This window comes from Carassius carassius, chromosome 2, assembly GCF_963082965.1.
Source record: "Carassius carassius chromosome 2, fCarCar2.1, whole genome shotgun sequence".
NCBI lineage: Eukaryota > Metazoa > Chordata > Actinopteri > Cypriniformes > Cyprinidae > Carassius > Carassius carassius.
This window is the reverse complement of record NC_081756.1, coordinates 50,951,484-50,958,514: the sequence shown is the minus strand read 5'-3', so window position 1 is coordinate 50,958,514 and position 7,031 is coordinate 50,951,484.

Sequence of the window (7,031 nt, the reverse complement as noted above, 5' to 3'; positions counted from 1 at the left end):
GGCCAGTTCTCCTCTGACCAGACGAAACCAGCAGTTCAATTCCAGGCTGCAGCAAAGTCAGATTGTGCAGAAGAATCATCTGTTTCCTGTGGTCTTGTCCTAGTGGTCATCTGAGACAAGGTCATTACAGGGGATCTGTATCGGGGGCTCTAGTTGTCCTGGTCTCCGCTGTCTTTCAGGGATGTAGAGGTCCTTTCTAGGTGCTGATCCACCATCTGGTCTGGATACATAATGGATCCGGGTGACTGCAGTGACCCTCTGATCTGGATACAGACTGGATCTGGTGGCTACGGTGACCTCGGAATAAGAGAGAAACAGACTAATATTAGCGTAGATGCCATTCTTCTAATGATGTAGCAAGTACATCGGGTGTTATGGGAAGTTCCGGTTCCGGTTTACCTAATTAATGTTGCCTAAAAATCCTTTAATGGATTTGGATATTAAAAGCATATTAGAATGTTATGTGTAAGCCAGGTTAAAAAGATGGGTCTTTAATCTAGATTTAAACTGCAAGACTGTGTCTGCCTCCTGAACAATGTTAGGTAGGTTATTCCAGAGTTTAGGCGCCAAATAGGACAAGGATCTGCTGCCCGCAGTTGATTTTGATATTCTATTCCATTCAGGGCTTTGTAAGTAATAAGCAATATTTTAAAATCTATACGATGTTTGATAGGGAGCCAGTGCAGTGTTGACAGGACCAGGCTAATATGGTCATACTTCCTGGTTCTAATAAGAACTCTTGCTTCTGCATTTTGGACTAGCTGTAGTTTGTTTACTAAGCGTGCAGAACAACCAACCAATAAAGCATTACAATAATCTAACCTTGAGGTCATAAATGCATGGATTAACCTTTCTGCATTTGACATTGAGAGCATAGGCCGTAATTTAGATATATTTTTTGAGATGGAAAAATGCAGTTTTACAAATGCTAGAAACATGGCTTTCTAAGGAAAGATTGTGATCAAATAGCACTCCTAGGTTCCTAACTGATGACGAAGAACTGACAGAGCAGCCATCAAGCCTTAGACAGTGTTTCTAGGTGATTACATGCAGATTTTTTTAGGTCCTATAATTAACACCTCTGTGTAACGATAAAAACTCAATGATCGCGGGAAGAAGGAGGCGGGAACCGGCAGACAATCAAATCAAACTTTAATTACAAAACAAAGACAAAACAGCGCGTCAGCCCCTCACGGACGACTGACGCGCACAAATGAAAACCAAATACAAAATAAAGTCCAGGCCTGAGTCCTCTATCCTCTAGTCCTCTATCGTCCTTCACTGTCGTCGCTCCAGTTTTATATCCCTCCATCTCCTCCGTGGGACTCGAGACCGGTGGGTCGAGCAGGTGGCGCTCATTTCCAATCACTCCACCGGCCTCGTTCCTATTCCCACGTCTCTCGGCCCCGCCCCACTCGTCACACTCTGTTTTTTCAAAATTTAGCAATAAGAAATTACTCGTCATCCAGTTTTTTATGTCGACTATGCATTCCATTCGTTTTTCAAATTGGTGTGTTTCACCGGGCCACGAAGAAATATAGAGCTGAGTATCATCAGCATAACAGTGAAAGCTAACACCATGTTTCCTGATGATATCTCCCAAGGGTAACATATAAAGCGTGAAGAGTAGCGGCCCTAGTATTGAGCCTTGAGGTACTCCATACTTCACTTGTGATTGATATGATACATCTTCATTCACTGCTACGAACTGATGGCGGTCATATAAGTACGATTTAAACCATGCTAATGCACTTCCATTGATGCCAAAAAAGTGTTCAAGTCTATGCAAAAGAACGTTGTGGTCAATTGTGTCAAATGCAGCACTAAGATACCATAGAACTAATAGAGAGATACAACCACGATCAGATGATAAAAGCAGGTAATTTGTAACTCTAAGGAGAGCATTCTCAGTACTATGATACGGTCTAAATCCTGACTGGAAATCCTCACATATACCATTTTTCTCTAAGAAGGAATATAATTGTGAGGATACCACCTTTTCTAGTATCTTGGACAGAGAAGGGAGATTCGAGATGGTCTATAATTAACTAGTTCTTTGGGGTCAAGTTGTGTTTTTTTTTAGGAGAGGCTTAATAGCAGCCAGTTTGAAGGATTTGGGGACATATCCTAATGACAATGAGGAATTAATAATAGTCAGAAGAGGATCTATGACTTCTGGAAGCACCTCTTTCAGGAGCTTAGATGGTATAGGGTCTAACATACATGTTGTTGGTTTAGATGATTTAACAAGTTTATACAATTCTTCCTCTCCTATGGTAGAGAATGAGTGGAACTGTTCCTCAGGGGGTCTATAGTGCACTGTCTGATGTGATACTATAGCTGACAGCTGAATGGTTAAAATTTTATCTCTAATAGTATCGATTTTAGAAGTAAAGTAGTTCATAAAGTCATTACTGCTGTGATGTTGGGAAATGTCAACACTTGTTGAGGCTTTATTTTTCATTAATTTAGCCACTGTATTGAATAAATACCTGGGGTTATGTTTGTTTTCTTCTAAAAGAGAAGAAAAGTAATCGGATCTAGCTGTTTCTAATGCTTTTCTGTAGGATAGGTTACTTTCCCGCCAAGCAATACGAAATACCTCTAGTTTTGTTTTCCTCCAGCTGCACTTCATTTTTCGAGCTGCTCTCTTTAGGGTGCGAGTATGCTCATTATACCATGGTGTCATACTTGTTTCCTTAACCTTCCTTAAGCGTAAAGGAGCAACTTTATTTAAAATGCTAGAAATGAGAGACTCCATAGTTTTTGTTATATCATCAAGTTGTTCTGAGGTTTTGGATATGCTAAGGAATTCAGATACATCAGGAAGATAACTTAAAAAGCAGTCTTTTGTGGTAGAAGTGATGGTTCTTCCATACTTGTAACAACAAGTAGAATTTACAAATTTGGCTATATGAAGTTTGCACAAAACTAAATAATGATCTGAGATATCATCACTTGGCTGCATAATTTCAACACTATCAACATCAATTCCATGTTACAGTATTAAATCTAGAGTATGATTTCGACAATAAGTTGGTCCTGAAACGTGTTGTCTAACCCCAATAGAGTTCAGAATGTCAATAAATGCTGATCCCAATGCATCTTTTTCATTATCAACATGGATATTGAAGTCACAAACTATTAAAACTTTATCTGCAGCCAGAACTAACTCGGATGTAAAATCACCAAACTCTTTAATAAAGTCTGTATGGTGCCCTGGTGGCCTGTAGAGAGTAGCCAGTACAAACATCACAGGGGATTTATCATTGACATTTGTTTTCCTGGATAATGTTATATGTAGGGTGACCACCTGCTAATAAGCCCAAGGGGGGACAAGGGGTATGTTTCTGAGGGACAATGTGGGACACTGCCTTGCGCGGCGGTGCCCCCACCCCATGGGCAGACTCACTGATAGTGGTTTACCCATTTCTAGCATATATCACCTTATATGGTATATAAATAATGCCCTATTCCCCTAAACATGTGTAATTGCTGATGTATGCTCATGACAGAATTGACAGATGCACTTCCACTTACGATGTACTTTAGCTATTTTATTTATTTTTCATTACAATTTATTCACTTTAAATAAATTATAATATAAAATTATAGGATTAAAATGAATTGTAGTTGCTCAACACGACAGGAACATTTAAAAAAAAAGTCTAAACTCACAACTCCAGAGGTTCACGGAACGAGAAGGGGGAGAAAGGATGGTGAACTTGCATGTTAATAAAGGCAGGCGCATGAAAAAAAAAAACAGTTTGAAACAGGACACACCTTCTCTTTTTTAATTGATGATGGCGGTGCCTCACTTTCTCCATTTTTCGAATTGGAAAGCATGCATCTAAAAGATACTTCTCAGTGTGTCTGGTATGCATGTGCGTGCTCTGTCATGACAACAACGAAAAAGTTGACAACAACCTAGTCAGCAGTTCAACTGAGGGGTGGGTGTGGCAAGAGTAGCGTGCTGAACTGTCAAGTAATGTCCGTTTGGCTGCCTGGGGCTCGAGGATATAGAGCGACCAACTTTTTTTGAGCAAGCATTGATTATGCGTGACACAATCTCAATTAGTGGGACGCATGAATTGGGCTTCAAAAGCTGTGCGCGCACGTGCTTTGGGGACGGGTGGTCACCCTAGTTATATGAAGCACCATTACTTCAAACGAGTTATACTTGAAGCCTGCCCTCTGAGAAATCCTGAAAACGTTGCTATAAATTGAAGCAACACCTCCCCCTTTGCCTTTTAGACGCGGCTCATGTTTATGATAATAATAATATATTTTTTTTTATTCTTTGATTCACGCAATGTCCGAACTGTTAGAATTCTTGTGAATGCACTTCACAGCAGCAGGCGCCTACTTCTTGCAGTATGGCTGATCACAGACTTATAATCTGGATTCGCCATAAAGCAAGATGAAGATTCCTCATGCGCTTGCTGCTGTGAAGCACATTCACAAAATATATAAATACTGTTCAGTTTCTTGCACAGGTCGATCGTTTTGTGTCTTTACACATCAATGTATCGTCATGAGCCGCAGTGTTTAATTTGGATTTGTCTCTGCATGTTTTTTTAATCTTTTAATATTTGCCATACATTTTACCACTGAGAGACTGCAACAACTGGAGCAAAAAAAAATCATAATTTGTGTTCTACTGAAGAAACAAAGTCACCTACATCTTGGATGCCCTGGGGGTAAGCAGATAAACATTCCTGAATTATCCCTCAAATATCTTCAAACATTTGTCTATTAGGCTTACTCCTCATTTACTGCCACTTGCAATATAGTTTTTCTTCATTTCATGCTGAGAGGAGAGACAGCTATAAAACCATCCCTCATGTTGTGGTGTCTAGTATTACAAGAAATCAGCATATCACTGATGTTTTATATTTGTCCCCGGGCGGTTTTTCCATTTGAATCTTTGAAGACATGGGTGCAGCAAATAAAGATCCACATACTGCACACACACACACACACACACAAACACACACACACACACACACACACACACACACACACACACACACACACACACACACACACTCTCACACACACACACACACACACACACACACACACACACACACACACACACACACACACACACACACACAGACATTGGTTCTGGCCTGTAAAAGCAGCAGCTTGATTGCCGAAGTAAATTTCTGAAGTGTTACATCCAAGAGTAAATACATGTCAAATTTGCAGAGGTGCAACTTTATTCCTATGGATTGAGAATGATAGTGGAGTATCATCTGCATTATAATAATAGAAAAAGTGATGAGAATTTTTTTCTAAAAGCGGGCTGAGTACTGAGCCCTGTGGAACACCATTGGGTGGTTTGTCTTTAACAGGCGGATTTGCTCCATGACATCTGGTAGGTTTAGTTATGCAAAATGGATTTAAACACAGATCCAATAATGAACAGTTTACTGAGGATAGAGAAGATTACTTTAGTGTTAAAAATGTGTACGCACTCTGTGAGAATCCAGTTTGAACAAACGCCATGTTGCAAAATTATATGAAGTGGCTTTAATTTCAGAAAGGGGTGTATAACTCTTTCTTTAGCTGTTGCACGTCTTCAGATTTTTAATTAAATTAAATGTTCCAGTATAAAAGAATATTGTGTATTTACAGAGTTCTCCAGGATCTCTTTGTCAGTCATCTGTTACCCACATACAGTCCTTTAGAGCTCAGAACAGAGGTGTTTCTCTAACTCAGAGTGTGACGGCAGCAGTCTTTCAGGAAAACACAGGAATTAACCCAGCTGTTTACATTACCTGAAAGAAAAACATGTTTCGCATGAGCGCGCTGATACGAGCAGCCTCTCAGACAGTTCGACTCCTGTGGCTGTCTCACAGTCACCTGAGTGTGGCGAGATCATTAACAAAACAACATGTATCCAGTTTGACAGGCCATAGAAACCCTGCGATTATTCAGGATCTAAGGCATTTTTTTTTTATGTTTTGAGTTGTTCTCAAATGCTGGCTGACAAGGTGATAAACCACATTTGTGTTAAATTGGAGAGTGACTTCAACAGAAATTCTATTTAACGTGAATGAAAGAGGTGCATTTGACATACAACAACGTGCAACTGTTTGAGCTTTGGATGTGCCTGTTAATGGGAATGTTTTCTGGCCATACATGTCTTATAGTTGCCACCTGTCTCTGAGTGTAGCTGATTGGAAAAGAAACGTAATCTTAAATCTTGATTGGACCCTGAGAATCAGGCCAAACAAAAACTCTCAACTTTATCTGAGCTGTTCTTTGCTAGTGTGTTTCATCTAATCCCTCTTCCAGCACTGTGATACTTCTGCTGATAAATGCAGCTCACTGGCAGACTCTTTATCCCAGCTGTTATTGTCTGTGTGATAGAAACACAGTTATTTCCCATAACACGCAGCAACAGCCACAGAGATTAACTTCACTGACATGTCTCTTTTGGTCTGCTTTATCTGATAGTATTGCTGATTGTCTCTTTCTATCTTTGTTTTAATTCCTTCATACTGTCATGTGTAAATGTCTGGCAGGAACAGTTACCAGTTCCTCATAAAAAGTTTTTGTGTAATCTAGTAATCTAGAAGATAAAAAGTATATATGTCCCAGTTGTGAAATACTAAATTACCGTAATTCCTCAAATAAAAGCTGGTAGTCAAATAAACGCCGAGCCTCTTTTAGCAGAGGTGGAAAGAGTACAAAAATATTCTACTCAAGTAAAAGTACCATTACATTAATGAAATTTTACTTAAGTACAAGTAAAAGTACCAGTCTAAAAATCTACTCAAGTAAAAGTAAAAAGTAGCTCATTTAAACTTTACTCAGAGTAAAAATTACTTAGTTACATTTTAACAGTGGGAGGGAGTCAAAATGGGACAGGCCAAGAGTGTCAAACTCACTTCCTGGAGGGCCACAGTCCTGCACAGTTTAGATATAACCCTAATTAAACACACCTGATCCAGCTAATCTAATCATTTAGGTTTATTTGAAAACTACATGATATGTGTGCTGGAGCAGGGTTAGAACTA